Source organism: Ambystoma mexicanum, chromosome 2q (genome assembly GCF_040938575.1).
Source record: "Ambystoma mexicanum isolate Mex_15411 chromosome 2q, UKY_AmexF1_1, whole genome shotgun sequence".
Classification (NCBI taxonomy): domain Eukaryota; kingdom Metazoa; phylum Chordata; class Amphibia; order Caudata; family Ambystomatidae; genus Ambystoma; species Ambystoma mexicanum.
In genome coordinates this window covers 42,625,193-42,645,796 of record NC_090924.1, presented here as the reverse complement: position 1 = coordinate 42,645,796, position 20,604 = coordinate 42,625,193, and positions in this window count along the sequence as shown.

Genomic DNA, 20,604 nt, shown 5'->3' with positions numbered 1-20,604 from the left:
TGATGCCATCAGTGATGTCATCAATGACATTTGTGATGTCATCTTTGATGTCCTGGGTGTTAGTATTAGCAGTGCACGGTGGCGCGAGTTATGGTTGCTTAGCTTACCATAACTGGCACATTTCTGGGGTTTTTGGTTTTACTTTGAACCATAACGTCCCTTTAACAAAGTTTTTTTACTGAATTTGATAGGTTTTTAGTAGCGCAACTTAACCATAACGTCCCTTTTAACAAAGTTTTTTCATTGAATAAATATATATGGTGGAAAAGGGGTCTAAAAAAAAAGTCTGCATTTTTAGCCTTCGTAATTGTGAGGGCGACATTTTGGGCCATTATCTAATGACATGACAAATGTCAGGAGATGGCATGCAAGGCCGACTTGTCAGGAGTGTAAATGTAACGCCACACCAAAAAGAAGCTACTACACCAGTCCTCACCAAACTCATGTGCACAGGAACATCACAAGGAGACTGACTCCAAGCAGCACGTTGTGGACGTGTAACCACTAACACAGCTGACCAAGGACACATGCACACACACAAATATGTAGGACAACTCACATCTTCAGTGGCAGTAACCATCTCCCAATCATCATCATATGTGATTACAAATGCTCATCCCTATGGGTGCCACATCATGCATATGTAGGACAACTCACATCTTCAGTGGCAGTAACCATCTCCCAATCATCATCATATGTGATTATAAATGCTCATCCCTATGGGTGCCACATCATGCAACTATTGGGATGCATATGTCACTAACCATGAAAATGCATGACAGTGCAAATCCTTACCTGGTGGTACTGCTGGTGTGCTGTGAATTCCTCACCACCTCCACCTAACACTGGGCCTCTGCATTGGTGCTAGAAGGATCAGTGTCCAGCAGAGGGAATGGGGACATGGGTGGAAATAGGGTGGTCGGGGTGTCCTCCCGGAAGTTTAGGAACTGGATGAGGCAAGATACCTGAAATGACATTGGACATGTGTTTGGACCAGAGAAAGTAGTCTGTCAGACAGACTGTATATATACTCATAAATGTTGAATGGAATGTTCACCCATATGTAGGAGACTGTAGCAGGTCACACCATGTCAGTTGACTCCACTGAGCATGGCCGTATATATCCAGTCCCCCAGCTCAAATATGTGCCTTGTAGCATGAACAATTGAGTCACTGCCCTCAAGAGCACAATGGTCCTGACATGATGATAAAATAAATGCAGTCCAATGTGGACTGGGGGAAATAAATTAAAAGAAAATAATCCATGCTCCCTCCATGGGCTCATGGATAGCATGGTGCATGACGACGGAGTAGTGTTGTTCAGGAGTATAGGGTCATGTGGGGACATGGCCAATGGCATCACCTGTTTGGTTCAGTTGGAACCCCCATCCTGGGGTGGTTCCAGGGATGGTGCACTCTGGCCATGCACAGCCAAAGCCGGGTTCTCATTGGCCACTGCCATTCGTGAGTGGAAGCATGCATGTGTGACCCATTTCAACCAAGGTCGCCAGTTACCGAAGAGTCAGTATGCATGCTGACCCTTGAGGACTCCAACTGTATGCTGATAGTTTGCCACAAGTTAGGCACCTCTTGGAGGTGGAGGTCCCTTGTGGCCAACATTTCCTCACGCAGAACCTGCCTCAAGGAACCTGTGTCTTGATGGTGGAATTCCCTTCAGGCCAAAATCTCCTCATGCTGAGATGTACTCAAGGAATCCGTGTCTTGATGTTGGGTTTCCATTGAAGCCAATATCTCCTTACATAGAGTTTGCCTTCAGTCCAAAACCTCATTATGCAGGGATAATCTCATAGTGGAGACGTCCTCACCTGAGTCACCTGTCTCTTATGTTGCATGTCCGCCCTTCTCTTCTGCCGCATTAGGTGTAGTTCTGCAGTGTGTGCAGCATGTGAGGCGATTACATTATGTGCCAGGTGATGGATGTCCCTGGTCATCTCTTGCAGGACCCCACCCCATTGGGAACTTCCATGTAGCAACACCACATCCGGCAGGCACATGTCCACCATGTGTTGGGCCTAACAAGCCAGGATGCTGAAGCCTGGGCCCTTCATAGTAATTGAACAGTCATACTCTGTCAGTCTACAACCCTCCCACTGGCAGCAGCCTCCCCTGCTGCCTCCATGATTTCAGAAGGCAATGTTGCAGGCACAGAAGCCACCATAGATGCTGGCCTTTCTACTCCCAGGCCCAGGGCCTTCTTGCTCTCCTTCTGAGACTCTGCAGCCTCGAGGAACTCAAGGAGCTCCATGGAATCAGGACTGAATCAGGACTACTCAGTGGTGGACCCTCCACCATGTGCCGCAGTAGGTCTTCCACATTAGATTTGGCAGCATCTTTGGAAGATGAGTAGGCAGGCCTGCTGATGATGGCCTGCAATATGAGGGTGCAGCACCTCAGGTTTCGCTGGTGGGTGGTTGTGCCTCATCTGTCTGCTCATCTGGTGTGTCACAAATTCAGACAACAATATTCAGAGGCCTACCTATGCAGCTGAACATGCTTTTGTGAATTCAAATGCATACAGGCACAATAGGGCTGGGCAATACATAGGGCCGGGCCGGGCCACACTAACACCAGAAATGTGGAAGGCACATGTGACTAACGTTTAATGCTATGTGCAATCATGTCGGTGAACATTAGGTACTGCATCAAGCCACAGTTTGGGTGATTAGGCAACCATACACACATAAATAGATGTAAGAGAGGGGAAAATCTAACAGAAGACGGACAGAGTTATGTGGTACATTTCTGAGCCCCTCCTCTACATCATCCATGTCTACTTGCAACCTGTGGAAGTACCACATTTTCTCCTGCTGACAAAACCTGACTGCAGGAAATGATGTTGCCAACATCCCCATCAACCCCTTTTCCAGATTGGCCACTGCCAGGTTTGTAGTTACCCACACTCACATGCATCTTGAACATGTGTGAGGAAAGTGTAAGAAGGATATGACCAGTGTGCACTTGCTTGATCACTCTATAATTGACACTCCAAATGTGAAATGAACATCACTCATCAGACATCTTTTGGCCAAGCACTGCAACTTCTGTCTTGAACACACCCTCATGCAACTTCTCACTGACATTGTCACTTATCTATGTCCACTGGCCGCCAGGGCCAGTGAATGTTTGACTCTGACATCGGCCACTGCTTATTGTTATTCCATGTGAGTCACACATCCAGATGCTGCCTTAATGTAGGAGGCTGAGGTGCAGGTCAGTAGAGGTACTGGGAAGAGTGCGGACTTGTGGGTGCTGCCTTAATGTAGGAGGTTAGGGCGTAGATTAGTGAAGGTACTTAAACAAAGGTGAACTTGTGGGTTCTGCCTTAATTTAGGGGGCTGGGAGACACAGTGGGGGAGGTACTGGGATGATGGCAGACTTGTGGGTGCTGCCATAATGTAGGGGATGGGGTGCAGATTAGTGGAGGTACTTGGGAAAAGGGCGGACTAGTGGGTTCTGCCTTAATGTAGAGGGTTAGGTGAAGATTAGTGGAGGTGCAGGGGTGAGGACTTGTCAGTCTTAGGAGAGGAATTGGAAGAACTGGTGATTGTTGTAAGTAATCCTCATTTCACATGGGTCAAGCGTAAAGATATTTCAACAGCGCTATGTTTTGTTTTCCAAAGGGGCGTGTTGTGGTCATGCCGGGTGATACTAACTTTTGTTTGTGCTAAAGGTTTCTGGGTGCTTTTGATTCCATGAATCGGCTCCCGTACATTTGGTCTGCGCAATGTTCTTGCTCATGCTCACATTTTAGCGCTTTTTTTGTAACCTATGCCATTTGTATGTCCAAAATGTTACTAGTTGCTCATTCTACTGTGGAAAACTGTTGTTACCTCCACACACATGCAAGCAGGTATTAATTATTTTTCAAATATGTTCCATTGTATGCATCATGTTCCTTCTGCAGGAAGGGCTTTTGCAACCCTACACTGTTATAGCTTTCTGTAAAGAGTTCAAGGTGACCTTAGACTGCGGAGCTTACCCAACAGTGACATATATTATTTACTTAAGTGTATGACAGACCCAGGGAATTCCTTTCAAAGAATCATAAGCAGCATTAAGCAAGCAACAATTTGTTAGACACTACTTGCATCTGTCCCGGCCTAGCTATTTTACCTGGAAACCTTTCTTAGAGAGGCAAACTGTCATTATGCATTTAGGAGGTTTAAACACAGTGAAACTCAAACAAAGTTAAATGGAAGTCCAATACCTATTGTGTTCCTCTGGGCAAGATGCATTCCATGGTTTATCAGGTTGTCTGTGTCACTAGAAACGGGCCATTAGAAAAGGCACCTACTATACATAGGGGCTCATTGTGAGTCTGGAGGTATAAGGTAAAAGTGATGGTAAAGGAATTACCCCAACTTTTCCCATTTAGCCCAATCATGAGTCGGCGGCAATTAAGCTGCCGGAATTAGCCCTAGCAGAATTACCACTGATGGAATTACTGCCAACATATACACTGTATTCCAAGTTGAAATACTGTCGAAATACTGCTGAAAATGGGTGGCAATTCTGCCAAAAACACAATGTAGTTACCTCCACATACAAATGTAGATGTAAATGCTTACAAGTGATGGGAATCAAGTCACAGGTGCACCCAATGCACTCAGGAGGAGTACATAAGGCACACGCCTTTCCAAAACACACTTTTCAACACCATGTTGCTAGGAGCTGTTGATGATTTGGACATTGAGCTGCTCCTGCTCTGCAATGAGGAGGAAGAGCAGATGTCATATAAGGTGAACACCCATGCCCTGGATCAGGCCCACACCCTGGATCCTCACTGACAACCAGAAACTCACCTTGTACCGGCTGAACAGGGAGACCATAGCTGTGCTGATCACCCTGATCCAGGTTGGCCTTGAGAGCAGGATCAACATCAGTACAGCCTTACTCCTGGTGATGATGCTTGTGCCATTCCTGCATTTCCTAGCAACTGGCACCTTCCAGCACACCATGGGCATGCTGAATGGCATGTCCCGGCCCACATTTTCCAAAATGCTTGTGCAGGTGTTGGAAGCACTCCTCCACCATGTTTGTAGCACATTTGTGTTAGTCAGCTATATCTCACAGTTCACCTAGTTGTATAAGCTAGCATTACCTTGCTTTAGCCCATTTGTGTTAGTCAGCCTTTTTTCACACTTAGCCTAACTTTGTAAGGTAGCCATAGTTTTCATTTAGCCTAATAGTGTAAGGTAGCCTTACCTTGCTTTAGCTCATTTGTGTAAATCAGCCATATCTCACAGCTAGTATAATTGTGTAAGGTAGCCTTACCTTGCTATTAACCCATTGGTGGTAGTCAGCCATATCTCGCTGTTAGACTAATTGTGTAAGGTCACCTTACCTTGATTTAGCCCACACATTAAACAATTCCAAAACGTGGATCGAGGCCCGTCTGACCATCCACATTTAAGTCTCTTTTCTTGACTTCTAAAATAATGTTTCAACCAAAAAGTTCACAAAGATCCCCCTCTGTCAGGCTCAGACCTTTCACCACACATTTCTCGTAGGTCCCGCTCTGTCGGCCTCAGGCCTTTCCTGATACAGTTCAACACAAACTTGCAAAGGGGGCTCCCTTCCCCAAGCTTATTTCACTTTGGGTCTCCCTCTGTCGGGCTCAGACCATTTACAATAAAGTTCAACACAAACTTGTAAGGGGGGCTCCCTTGCCCAAGCTTATTTCACTTTGGGTCTCCCTCTGTTGGGCTCAGACCACTTTTGGGCTGTCAAAGTCTTTCAGATGTGTGTGGCTTTCTTTACAGACCACTGCAGGACCACTTTGACTCAAAGTTTACAGTTCAACTTTCACGTTCCCCTTCCCTAGGAGTTTAAATGCTTTATCTCACTTTTGCTGTTCATACGCTTTATCACTTCAATGTACGTACTTTTCCGAGACACTTTCGAGTGGGCTACTTCCTTTCACTGGACAACTATGTTACTTAGTATCGCTGTTTTCGCAGCTGTCGTTTACTTCAAAGTTCATTCACGGGTCTGCCTTTCTTCGTGTTTCATTCACACATGTGCAACCGTCACTTGCAATATAATGTTGCTACTTCAAACTTTAACATACACCAGTCACTCAGGTCGCTTGCCAACACACTGGCTGTGTGCTTCTCTTCTTGGTTTTTCGATTCCCAATTCACGAGTCAAGGTTAGTACCAAAGGATTGGCCTAGCCTCCTCAACTCTACAGTTCACCCAGGAGGGTTACTGGCATCCTTGAAACGTGACCTTTCAGAATAAATGACCAGCAGGAGGGGACTCTTGGAATTTTTGACCCGCTCCTCTCACCCCTTGGTCCATCACTTTGCACCAGTAGGTTTGCCTTCATCCTGCTCGTAGTCATGTTCTGCCTTGCTCTGAGTGTGCCTTTGGGTTCTGCATTTTATTTGTGTGAGGAGAGCTAATTGGTATCAGGTGTATGCACATAGAATTAAGTGCCTGACTTTGACTGACCTGATTAGTGGGACATGTGTAGTATGATGTGTGAAAGTTAATGTTGTTACTCCCGGTCACCCTCTTCCTCGGCCCAGTGTTTGTGTAAAAAAGGGGTGTTGAGACCTCAGAGTATCCTAAAACACCCCATCCCCCGAAGATCCCTCACCAGGGTGATCCTCCAGCACTGGTCCACCCCCAGGAACTGTATCTAAAAGTGATGGCTGTGTCCTGGCCACCTGTATGACAAGTCCCCAAGGACTAACAGGTGAGACACCTTTTGGTTTCTCACATCAGCCATGTCTTGCCTTGAGCCTAATTGTGTAAGCTAGCCATATTTTTCATTTAACTTAATAGTGCAAGGTCATCTTAACTTGCTTTTAGCACATTTGTGTTAGCCATATCTTGCATTTAGCCCATTTGTTCAAGGTATATAGATGGAACGCAGGATGTAGACATCATTGTTTATACACCTAACTCATGTCTCCTCTTGCACACTGCACCTTTGTAATATAGCGGAATCCACAGGCTTACTCCACACACGCTGCACTTACTTTTTTTATTTTTAACATATTTTATTGCCATTTATAAAGTATAGCTGTTCATAAATTAAATGCTCACTTCATAGAAAGAGTGATATTCTTATGGCAACAATCCAATATTAACAGTGAAGAAAATAACAACAAACAACTTTCTTCACTTGTCAAACATTGTGTGCTCGTCGATGTTGTGCGCATGTGGGATAACAGGGGGGCCTAAAGCGATTTAAAGCCTTTAGTTCCTTCTGCGTGTACAACCGTTTTAAGCAGTCAAGGACTGGCATTCATGAACAGGGGGCCACGTGGTGTTCAAGGGGGTCTATCATCAGATGTGTGAAACATATCCCAGACCAACAGTTTCCACTCAGCACATTTGTCACTCTCATCTACACCAGAACCTCTTGCACCTTCCCAGACTCTGGTCTCAGCCTCGATCCAACGTTCAAATTCTCAGTACCAGCAAACATACTGCGGACCCCTAGCAGATTTCCAGGCCTTTGCAATGGTTCTTTTGGCCAGTATGTGAACCGAACCTCACTTTGCACCACTCCCTATATCCCTAGCTATGTTAAGCTGGATATTGCGCATTATGTTCCCCTTCTGCCTTGTCCGAGCTGACACCCCGTGCACTGGCACTCACTTCCTCGCCCTCAGTAAAGGCCTCACCAAACTAGCCTGCCCAAGACACCATCCCATCCCCTGTCCATCTCCCTTCCTCCCTACCACACCTCCCTTCCCATCCTCCTCTATTCTCTCCTCCAGGCTCAAGGATTCCCACGCAACCAGTAAGGAACACCACCCCACCTCGATCATCACTGATGATCCACTTGCACACCTCAAACCCTCAAGCAATGGTAAAAAATGTAAAACACACCCTATCCTAGGAGACGAGAGAATACCCCGTTTAAGAGCTCGCACAAGGCCACACACCGCAACCCTACTACCATGACCCAGCCTCCCAGATCACCCAAACCCACGGCCTACACAACAAACGACATACACACCCAGCCTAGAGTAGCTAAACTACCCCACTATGTGGCCCACCAACCATAAATACTCCCACCAAGGAGCCCAACCCTCCCATTAGTCTCAAAAATGCTCTCATCAATGCCCGCTCCCTTGGAGCCCACGCCATTGATATTCATGACCTCATCACCGATCTTGACCTTGACATGTTAGTAATCACAGAAACTTGGCTACACCAAGCATCAGGCCCTCTGCTAGCATTAGCTATTCCACCAGACTACACCATTCTCAGATCTGATAGAACCACCACTCTAGGAGGTGGCGTGGCCATCATTGCAAAAAACACTATCAAACTCAGATCAAGTTCCATTGAAATAATCTCAGGGTACGAACTGCTACTAGCCAAACTCTCATTGAATGTAAACACCACAATTAACATAGTGGTCATCTATAGAGCCCCTAGCTCAAACAGCCACCCAGAAACAGACATCCCACTAATACTGGCGCCCCTCCTCAAACCCAAAACGAAATGTATCATTATTGGTGACCTGAACCTAGGTTTTAATGACAACCAAGACACCAAAGCAACCGCCCTCATCATGGCACTAAATGACATGAACTTCCGCCAACATGTCAATGTCCCCACCCATACCAAGGGCAGAACCCTTGATTGGATCCTCACCCTCAACACCAACATCACCTTAGGCCCGATTACCGCACTGAATTGGACAGACCACTCCTGTATAGAATTTACTATCACTAGTGACGACCCTTGCACACCCAAGAACATACCTATGGAAATCATCGAAAGTAGAAACTCCAAAAAGCTCACAGCTCAGAACTTCGACCCCACCTTGAACAAATTGCTAGATACCCACTCAACCCTCAGCAATGACCCAACTACTCTCGCTGAGTACTACCATAAATGCCTCTCCACAGCGATTAACACCATAGCACCTGTAACCTCCAAATTAAGGCGCCTCAACAAAAAATCCAACTTCTGGTTCAATGAGGAACTAATCGCCCTTAGAAGGAAAAAACGCTCCCTTGAGCATGCCCATAATAAACACCCCTCCCCGGACTCAGCCAAAGCATTCAAAGATGCTAATACTCTCTACAAATCAGCTATCATCTCGCACAAAGCTAACGCCTACAATGCCCGCATTAGTAATGCAGGTTCCGATTCCAAAGAGCTCTTCTCTATCCTTAGAGAACTTGAAAATCCACTCCCTACCGTCACATCCACAAACACAAGCAAAGAATGGTGTACCACCATCCAAGATGGTCTTGCCTCCAAAATCACTACTTTACAAAACAAAATCAATTCCAAAAAATTACTCCTAGCTACAAAAAAAAACCCCTCCCCAACCCCTGCGCCCTTTCCAGTGACAACTCCAACCCCCCATTCCAATTCACGCCAGTCACCCACAATCTCGTACTCGATACTATCTCCAAACTAAAAGCATCCAACTGCAAAGGAGATACTGTCCCAGCCAAACTAGTCAAAGCCTGTGCTCCCACCCTGACCCCCCTCATCACCAAATTTGTCAATGCCTCATTCAACTCCAATACAGTGCCGACTTGCATCAAAGAAGCCTGGGTTACACCAATTCTAAAAAAACCAAATCTAGACCCCACCATTCCAACTAACTATCGCCCCATAACCACGGTCACATTCTTACTCAAAATCATCGACAAACTAGCCTACAACCAAATTCAAACCCATTTAGAATCTAACCAGCTCCTCGGCTCCAGACAATCAGGCTTCAGGCCCAACCACAGCACTGAAACAGCACTCTTGGACCTCAAAATCCAGATGGATGCCATTAGAGACTCAGGGAAACTTTGCATTCTCCTATTGCTGGACCTCTCAGCAGCGTTCGACCTGGTGGACCACGACAAACTCTGTAACTCACTTGCCCATGAATTCAATTTCTCTGGGGCAGCCACTGCTTGGGTGAAATCGTTCTTAACTGACCGCACCTCCAGAGTGTCCATAGGCAAAGAAGCAGCCAACCCCATCCCAGTCCCCATAGGAGTGCCCCAAGGCTCTTGCCTTTCTCCCACGCTGTATAACGCATATACCAAGCTCCTGTTCTCAGCACTCGACGATATGGGTGTCATTTACACTAATTTTGCCCATGACACCCAGATCCTTATACCTCTTACAGGCAACTATGACCAGGACACGTTAGCTATCAATAAAATTTACGTCTTCATACAAAACTGGATGGCTTTGAACAGTCTATGTCTTATCGATGAGAAGACGGAAGTCCTCATCGTAGGAGCTCCAGCCAAATTAGCAACCCTTCAGCCAGAATATTCAACTATCAACATCGACGGCACCAATATCCCAGTGTCAAAACAAGTAAAAACACTGGGCGTGTACCTCGATGCTAGCCTATCCATGACCAAACAGATCAATGCACTTTCCTCCTCCACGGCCTACACTTCCAAATTAATCGCACTCAGCCGACAATTCCTGACCCCAGCAAACTGCCTCACCCTGGCCAGAGCACTGGTCCTATCGAAATTGGACTACTGCAATGTATTGCTACTGGGCACCTCCAACACCAACCTAGCCAAAATGCAACTTTTGCAAAACAAAGTCCTGAGGGCAGCACTAGGCATAAAAAAATCAGACCATATTTCCAAGACCAGGAAAGATGCCCACTGGCTCCCCATCAAAGCCCGCATCATTTTCAAAACACTATGCATCACCCACAAATGCATTACTAAAAAAGGACCTACCTACCTCAATAACACTCTGCATCCTAAAACTAACACAAGATTACTGAGATCCAACGACAAACTCCTCCTGGACCCCCCTCGATTCAAAACCACTAGAGCAGGGGGCAGCAGCTTCACCACTTTAGCCCCCAAACACTGGAACACCCTACCCATCACCATCAAAAAAGCATCCTCCTTCAAGCTCTTTAAGAAACAGCTAAAAACCTGGCTATTCAACCAATATTAGCACACTTAGATAGGACCCCTCCATCGGACACTGTTGTGAATACTTAGGCCACTGTATATTTTCTTGTGAATATGTTATAACCTATGTCTTGTATTGCACCGTTTGATTGTGACTAATTCCTAAGCTATAACCTCGCCGTGACACCTGAGGGTTTGGGCGTGTAACAAATATACAAATAAATAAATAAATAAATAGTCCATTCATATCTCACTATCCCATGCTTCCTGCAAGCCTGTTCTATCTCTGTCCAAAACATTCACACTTGTGTGCAGTCCCAAAACATGTGTATCAAGTCTGCATCACCTAGTGCAGCCCAGGGATCTTGTATTGTTGCTGAACGTGGCTATTTTGTGCGGGGTCATGTATGTGCGGTGCAGAACGTTCAGGTGAATCTACCTGAAGCGGGAGTTCCTGGACACTTCTTTGGGGAATATCAGTATCCTCTCCAACTCCTTTTTTGTGATGTTGGTGCCTATGTCGTTTTGCCATTTCTCCTTCAGCAGTGTACTCTTGGCGTTTAGCCCGTCTGTTATTGAGCTATATAATCGAGACACCGGCCTCCAGTTGTCTCCAGGTTGTGCATTAGTGTTAGTAGGAGGTTTGGTGTCGGTTCTTCCGGCCAGCCATCACTTTTTTCCTTGGCCACACTCTGGGCTCTTTGGTACCACAAGAACTGCCCCCCTGGCAGCCCCTCTTTCTCTTATAGTGATTCAAACTCTCAAAATTTTCCTCTGTCATACAGATCACCCCATAAGTAAACACCCCACCTCTCCCAGTGTGTCACTGTTGCCAAGTCTGTGCTGATCTTGCTGACATCCTATACTATCGGGGTCTCAGGTGAGTAGGGGCACATCATTTTTAGGAGTGTCGTAGCCGTATTCCATACCCTCTTGCCCAATGTCACCAACATGGGGACGCTGCCCATACAGTTTAGAGGAACCCATAGTGCTTCTTTTAGTCGGGTTGGCGCCACTAGGCATCGTATGAGTTCTGTTTCCGATGTGCCCTCGTCTGACAACCTCTTCGCCATGAAGCTTAGCTGGGCTGCGAGGTAATATTTCTCCAGATTTGGCAGTTGTATCCCGCCCTCTCTATAAGGCAGGCACAGTGTAACTAGTGATTGTTTATGGCGGGCTGCCCCCCACAGGATTTCACGCAGGAGTTCACCTAGTAAGCTAAAGAAGGAGGCTTGGATGTAGTAATGAACATTTTGGAAATAATATAGAAATCTTGGTAGAATAATCATTTTGGTGATGGCCACCCTACCCATTAGAGTTAACGGCAACTTGGACCAAAATGTTATGGATTTCCACAGGCCCCGTACTTCTGTTGCCGTGTTTCTTTCATGGATCTTCTCCAGCGTGTGTCTGATGTTCACCCATAGGTACTTGAACAAATCCAGTTCCAATATGAGCCCTACATCTGGTAGTTCACCCTGTCTTTCCCCTTCAGGCCCGCGATCGGAAAAATGCAAGATTTTCCTTTGCTAGCGCAGGTCCCAGACACTTTGGCATAATTATCTAGGACATCGAGCATTGAGGTATAGCAGCATGTCGTCCGCGTATAGCGAAACTAAGTGGTTAATGCCCCCTATCCAAATGCCAGCCTCCGCGAATTTATTCCACAGATAGATGGCTATCGGCTCAAGTCCTAGTATATATATCATGGGCGATAGCGGGCATCCTTGCCTGGTGCCTCTCCCATGTCCCATATTGATGACACCACCCTCCCGGATTTGACCCATGCCACAGGTGAGGTGTACAGTATTCATACTCATTTGATAAATTGCTCTCCAAAACCAAACTCTTTTAACACCTCTAGCAACCATTCCCAGTATAGCTAGTCAACCATTTTTATGGCTTCCAGCAAGATTATGGCCTAGTGCGCCTGCGAATCCGCCATCTGCGCCAGCACATGTTGCAGTCTGTGCATACTTAATGCTGTGTTGCCTGGGGATGAAACCACTCTGGTCTTTATGCACTATGTTTCCAATAACCTTGGTTAGTCACTAGGCCAGTATACTAGCGAGAATCTTGATATCGTAGTTTAGCATTGCCAGTGGCCGGCATGAATCACATTAATCTGTGGGTTTCCCTGGTTTAGGTAGTGGGATTACTAGGGTTTCCCCTCATATTTCCTGGCAGTACCTCTTTCTCATATGCCTCTTTAAAGACCTCGAGTAATATGGGGGTTAGGGCTGACTCGTATGTCTTGAAGAACTCCGGAGGGAGTCCGTTGCTCCTCAGTGTTTTACTCGTGGCTAGTGATCTGATGGCTTCAGATATATCTTCAGGCGAAATGTCTTTCTCTGGTACGTCGCACTGTGCTGTGCCCAGCTTGGGTAGGCCTATTTCATCTAAAGCGCCCAGTATGTGCTCTTGGGATGCCCGGGTTTCATGGCTATATAGGGAAGAGTAAAATTCCATGAAGGTGTCATTGATTGCTTGCTGTGTTCAATGCACTGTGCCTGCCTTGTCCTTAAATTCTGTAGTCAGGTGCCTCGACTGTTCCCTCCTACACAGCCATGTGATTAGTCTGCCTGGCTTATCCCCTTCTGCATAAGTTCTAGTTGTCTTAACCTTGTAGTCGAGTTTTGATAACCTCCCCCTAGCGTCCTGGCAGTTGTGTCTTAGTTCCACTTATCTTAGTTCCTCCTCATTGTTTCCAGATGCCTTTGCTTCTATTTGTCAGATTTCCTCCTACCACTTCCCCAATTCCACCCTCAGCATTCTCCTGACCCTGCCTGCACTAGCTATAACCTCCCCCTGGACCACCACTTTCATTGCCTCCCACACCATACTCCATTCCTTGATGCATCCCACATTTATTTTTATATACTCCTCTAGTTTACTTTTCAATTCCTCCCTGAAGGCCTGGTCTGTCCGGGCATCTGTAGGCATGCGCCACATTGGTAGGGGGGTGTCGCCATTCCAGCATCAGTGGGGAGTGGTCTGAGATGGACCTGCCCCGGTATTATGCCGATTCTGTCTGTGTTAGGTGGGCTCTCGCCATGAATAAATAGTCAATCCTGGTTTACAGGGTGTGGGGAGGAGAAGTAAGAGTAGCCCTTGTCTTCTGGGTGCAGCTCCCTCCATATATCAACTAGGTCTAGATGTTTCAGTGTTGCATTCAGTGCCTCAGTAGGAGCTACTGTTCGGGCGACCAGCGTGCTGGAGATGTCTAGGTTCAGGTCTCGTACACAGTTAAAATCCCCTCCTCAAATGAATAAACAGTTCAGGTGTGGGACTATCTTGGCACATGTTTTATCTAGGTGCGCTGCAATCTCATGATTAGGAAAGTAGGAATTAACTATACATAGTTCAACCTGTTCTATGTGACCCCCTCAGAATAAGATACCTCCCTTTTGGGTCAGCCTCCATCCCCAGTAACTAGAAGGGAACTGCTTCATTTATCCACGTAAAGACGCCCCTGGCATATTTGGAGTAGGCCGCCCCATAGCCTTGTCCGACCCCAGTGTTCTTCAACCTTGGCCATGGTGTTTTGTGTTAAGTGGGTTTCCTGCAGCAGTGCAATAGAGATTTTTTTCCTGTGGAGGAAGGATTTCACCCGGTTCTTCCGCAGGTACATGCCCAGGCTGCAGACCTTCCATGTCAGTATCTTGATATCAGCTGCCATGGCCGTTTGGGATTGTACCCCCGCATCCCCTAACCCTCCTGTACGTCACTTGCAACATGCATTCATTTCATGTGCGCTGCCTCCGCTTTCTTGATACCTTGCTGATTTATTGGGCATGGTTACAAGCCTGCTCTCCTCTCCAGCACTCCAGTGTGTCTGTTCAGCTGCAGGCTGCGCATGCAGGCTGCTCTGTCGCTGCCAATGTGCTGCCACCCAAGGGATATTATGTTGGGGGGACCAATGTCCAGTGTCGTGTTGCAGCTGGTCAAGCTCACAGGGCTGAATAACTGGCTGCACTTGAGATGTGTGTGCTGGTTGGTGCCTCCTATGTCGTGGTTGGGCTGACTCCATGTGTTATCCCTCTGCCATCCCCTGCCCTGGTCCTTCACTTGTGGGACCTGTGGCAGGTCACTATGTAGCACTACTGCTATATACTGGTGGGAAGCAGCAGCTTCACGACTCAACTATGCACTTTTAATGGTGCCATGCGCAAGGGTGGTGTGTTTCCAGCCTCCCTGACATGCTTCCCATCGCCTTTAGTCTCAGTGTGATGATCCGCTGCACGGGTCATGTTTGCAACTCCCGTCTGCACCCAGTGGGTTCCGCACAAGTACGCCCTATCAGGCGCCTCCACCACCAGGTCTGTGTATGCTACTGCCTCTGGGGAGACCAACCCCAGCGCCTCTTACCTCCTAAACCTGTGTGTTGGGCCCCAGCACCATCGGGTCAGCCTTGCTGCTGGTCCTGGGCATCCGCTCTGTGCCGTGTTTGCTGCAGCCATTGTCGGCCTCCGCTTGCCCAGTCTTCCTTGGGGCACCTCGCCCTCTCAAGTAAACAGTCACCAGGGGACACTTTGTCCGAGCCTTGACTCCCCCTTCCTGTCTGTGAGGTTCTTGGCTTGCAGCGTTCAATTTTGTGTCCCGGTGTTATCAGTCCCTCAAGGATCAGCAGCGCCTCTCCTGCCTCGGGGGTGCGTTCCGTTCCACATGTGGTCTCTGTTCGTAGGTCTGTGCTGATCGCAACTTTCAGTTACTCCCCAAGCGTCTGTTATCACGTTCTCGTGCCTACCTTGACTGTGCCTGCGGGGGGGCCAAGCAGTGTGTCATGTCCGATCTCCCCACTCGCCACTGTACTTTGGGAAGGTCACGCCAGCTGGGCCAGAGGACCGAAACACTCGGCCCGCGCCAGTCAGCCCTTGCAACGCTGCAGCACCTCACAACACCACAGTCCCGTAAGGCGAGACCCGCGAGCATCCGCAGGTGTCCTCTCTCTGCTATCACTGCAGCCTTCACTAGAATTGGGGTGATCCAGCTTTCTGCAGCCGTTGTAGCTGTGTAGAGCTCTGCATTGGTCGCCGCACCTCCCCCTTCACCTTCGGGCTGCAGATGCGTCTGCCATTTTGCTCGCACCAAGGGACTCAAGCAAAAGGCAATTATTCTGGTTTCTTTTCTCTGATTTTCATCGGCATTGCGCAGTCGGGATGGAGAAATGCTTCACGCTTTCACGGGTGTGTTTATCTCCTCAAGAATCACTGTTTACCATCCGTATGTAGGAACATGGATAGGATCATGACGGGAGCTCCAGCCAGGCACTTCTTTACTACATGGACTCAGGCCATGCCCCCCACACGCTGCACTTACATATAACACAAACACTATTGCACATCACAAATGCCATAAGAATGAAGCTACTTTTAACGTCATAAATCCAAACTGTAGCTTACCACATAATATCCTTAAACACAATCCCCTGTTATTCCATCGTATACCTCTGCTGCACCCTTACTCAGTCCATTTACACATGGGTCACTAGCAGGGTTTTGGACACTCTCGCATAACTTTTATAGCATAAATATATGAATGCATACTAGCACCTCTGAAATTCTACCAAATTTTGGGACTACGGTCCCTCTGAGGGCATTCAACCAAAAGCATGTTGGGACCATAATTATTCTGAAAGGCGCTATAACAAATGACAAAATGAATGAATGAATGTCTCCCAGAACATCTCCGAGCCCACCACTTAGGCACAGGAGAATGCCATGAAGGCAAATTTGTATTCAGCAGCCCACATGCCCATTGTGATTGCTGCTCTGGACTGCACCCTTGTGGTGTTGGTGGGCCCCAGGCATCTGAAAAGGTATACTGCAACCAGACTCAATATCACTCCCTTAATGTCCTGCTCGCCTGTGATCCTGACCTCCTCATAACACACTGCTGTGCCCACTTCCCTGGTTCCACCCATGATGCCATGGATATTGGGAGAGTACAAATGCCATTACAAAAACAAATCATGCAGCATAGGTGAGATGCCATGTGAGGGGGAGAGGAGGTGTTGCCTCAACTGAAGAATGCATGCCCTGTCAAGGCCTTGGTGAAGGGAGGCAGGACTACCCACGGGACTCAGACAGGAGTGACAATGTTGTAGTAAATTCCCAATGTGTATGCCAGGGTAGCAAGACACACAAACAAACAGGAATTCTGGAACCACAATGCAACATTAGACACCCCTACACTTAGAATGACACAGTTCAACACTGCACCATGGAATGCAATACTGACAGACAGAATGCCATTTACTCAGTGCCTCCTGGCAACCCTCCGCACTTGGGTCTGTATCTGCAACCCTACAGTCCCTTACCTGCACTTATTTGACACCAGTTGTCTGCGCTTAATTCTTGCACTTGCCTCCTGCTGTCCGTAATACCTGTTGTTGTTTTGATCTCCTGTTCAGCACTTCCCACTCCTCCCCTGCCCCTTGGACTTCCCCCCTTCACTCTCCCATGCACTTGTGCATTCTCAATGTCACTGGGCCTAGTAAGATAGTTGTTTCGTCCTCTCTTCCACCCCTCCTTTGCCTCATCACACCCTGAAAAACGTGTGTATGGGCAAGATATAAATAAAGTATCATATCATATAATATCATATCATATGATTAATCACCAATCAGCGCACATGCATGAAAGCAACGCAGAGGCCCGACAACAGGCACCATGGCAACCTGCCATGACAATCACACACTCTGAAAGTCACAAGTACTAACGGTGAGCTGTGTGTATGGTGGCACACGACAATGTCAATGTACCCCCATAGTGCATGACTCCACATGCAAGTACTCTGATGGGAAATCATGTAATGTGACAATACTTGTAAAATGTATGCACAGAGTGTCTCTCAACAAGCCATCTTAAAAGGCTGCACATCCACAATGTTCTGTGATGGACACCTAAGAACTTTGCCCTTGCAGGTGACTCTGGATATCCCGAGATATCATGGCTGATGACACTGGTGCAGAATCCACAGTCACCACAGGAGGTGGCCTACAACAAGGCACACGTTTGGACCAGGCTCTGCATTAAGCAAACCATTGGGCTGTTAAAGGCTTGTTTCCAGTGCATACACTGGATTGGAGGGGCCTTAATGTACAGGCCAGAGTACGCCAGAGAAATTGAACTAGCCTGCGTCATGTTGCACAACATGTGCCTCAGGCGGAATATTCCCCTGCCCACTGATGTGGACATGCCACCACCAGAAGTGGAGTACACACTGCCTGCAGTTGTTTCGCTTCCACACACCGAGCATGAAGAGAGGAGGGAAGGATTTACTGTCCGGCAAGAACTGAAGGATAATTATTTTTAGCACATTTAAATTCAAATGCAATGTACATTTGGTCATATTATTCATTAAACACATACACAATGAGGAATGTCCCAGCATGGCTTCAAGTGAACTGAATAGTGAATTTAGGATAGTGAACACACACTGTATTACCTCTGCAAAATCTGAGATGCTCTCAGTCACCTCCCTCACCCTCCAACCCACAACAGTCAGGGGCCAGCATACATAACAGCCTACTGTCATCGGTCCCAGTCCATAGCTCTCGCTATCATTCAAAAGGTGCTTTGGACAGAGTCCCTGATGGCCCGCAGGTGCTGGACCTCTGTGTCTTCTGAGGTTTCTAAGCACACCCCAGATACCATGGCTGATGACACTGGTGCTGAATCCACAGTCACCACAGGAGGTGCCCTACAGCGAACCACACGTTCTAACCAGGCTCTGCATCAAGCAAACTATCGGGCTGTTAAAGGCTTTTTTTCCAGTGCATACACCAGATTGGAGGGGCCTTAATGTACAGGCTAGAGAAGGGCAGACAAATTGATATTACCTACGCCATGCTACACAACATGTGCCTCAGGTGGAATATCCCTGTACCCCCTGATGCGGACATGCCACCACCAGAAGTGGAGTACACACTGGCTGCAGTTGCTGCCCTACCACACAATGAGTGTGAAGAGAGGAGGGATGGACATCTTGTCTGGCAAGAACTGAAGGACAATTATTTTTAGCACATTAAAATCCACATGCAATGCACCTCTGTAAATGTAGTCACGTTATTCATTAAACACATACACAATGAGGAATGTCACATCATGGCGTCAAGTGAACTATTATTTTATTCCCGGAGGATCGCTTAGGGGCAAAGCACTCGTCTTGGAAGCAAGACAACACGAAGCAACATAGGTTCGATCCCCGTGTCCATACTTAGAAACCTCTAGGTATTAAGCACATTATAAATAACCCATTACAATGAAAATTACACCTGTTGCTGTTCAATGGTGTCTAGCCTCCTCTACATTGCATCCGGTGACACCTACACCATGGGCTGTGGGCTTTGAATGGGCTGGTGCTGAAGTAGGGTGAGCCGTAAAACCTGCCACCCACACTACCATCTGTGTCACACTGAGACTCCAAGCCACGCTGACCATGTGGCTGGTTTTTCTGCTCTGGTACTAAAGAGGTGTCATGTGCCTGTAGGTTGGGTGCCGACATCTCTCCATGACTGCATCTTCCATCATCTGACTCCCCTATCGTGACCACATTGGTGGCTGCTGACTATAGAGGTTTTAGGTGTCGGGGTACTGTACCTGCAGCTGTGTAGACATTGCTACCATCATGTGTCTGCCAGCACTGGAATGTGTGGCACTGATGGGCCCTGGTGTCCCACTCCTGCCCTTACTCCTTTCTTACCCATTGCTAAGTGGTGCAGGGGAAGCGGCTGTAGGCGTTGCTCTGGAGGCCCAGCCATGGGATGTAGACTGGCTTGCATCCTCCTCCTCCTGAGTGACCTGTGAAGGTGTTAGGTGGACAACGACATGCCGTAACTCATCATGCATACTTGCACATGGGTTTGCTAGTTACATATGCTACACAGTGGTCGGACATCATACATATGTGGTCTGATGGGTATGGTAGATTGTATGACAATGCATATGATCATTGCAAGGTGGTGTCTTGCTCACCAAGAGTGCACAGACAGTTATTTATCACCAGTACATTTTCAGAGCAAATACTTTGAACGCAGGTAGACGAAGCAATGACTTACACTCACACGCGCAATTAGAGGATAAGGAACACTTATACGGCTATTTATTCATAGTTACACATACATAAGCAATAAGTGATAACACATAAATAAATCACAGAAAAGATAGTAAGTTAGCAAGAATACATCACCATGGGCGTAACTGAATTCCTCATCTCACCAGGAGCAGCGGAAAGACCCCGGTAACAACCAGGCCGAGAGCACAACAACCCACAGGGATTTCAGAACAAGGCGTCCCCCCTCCGACTGAGGTCTTTGTGCTTTTTCCCGCCTGACCTTTCCAGAGCTCCACATATATGCCCTCCTCAAAAGGGGTGGCAATTTCTCGAACCTTCTGGCATTAGCGCTTGCGCATTGATGAGTGACCGCTGGTTGCCGGCCAGGTCAACCGACAGTATCCCCAAGGAGCAAAGCGCTTCCCTCTCCTAAAGCACCACGGAAAACAATTCCATAACTCATCTTCAACCTTGGCACGGGAATGACATACCTTCTTATCGGGTACCAGCCGGCACATGTGGATCCTAGCTTTCCCAGCGCTGTGTCCTTGGCTGAGGCATGCATACCAGCCTCAGCAACGAATAATGTTGAAAACATGTTTTTCAGCAAGTACAGCTTCCACTGAGGCATGGAATAAATATCCATTATGGCT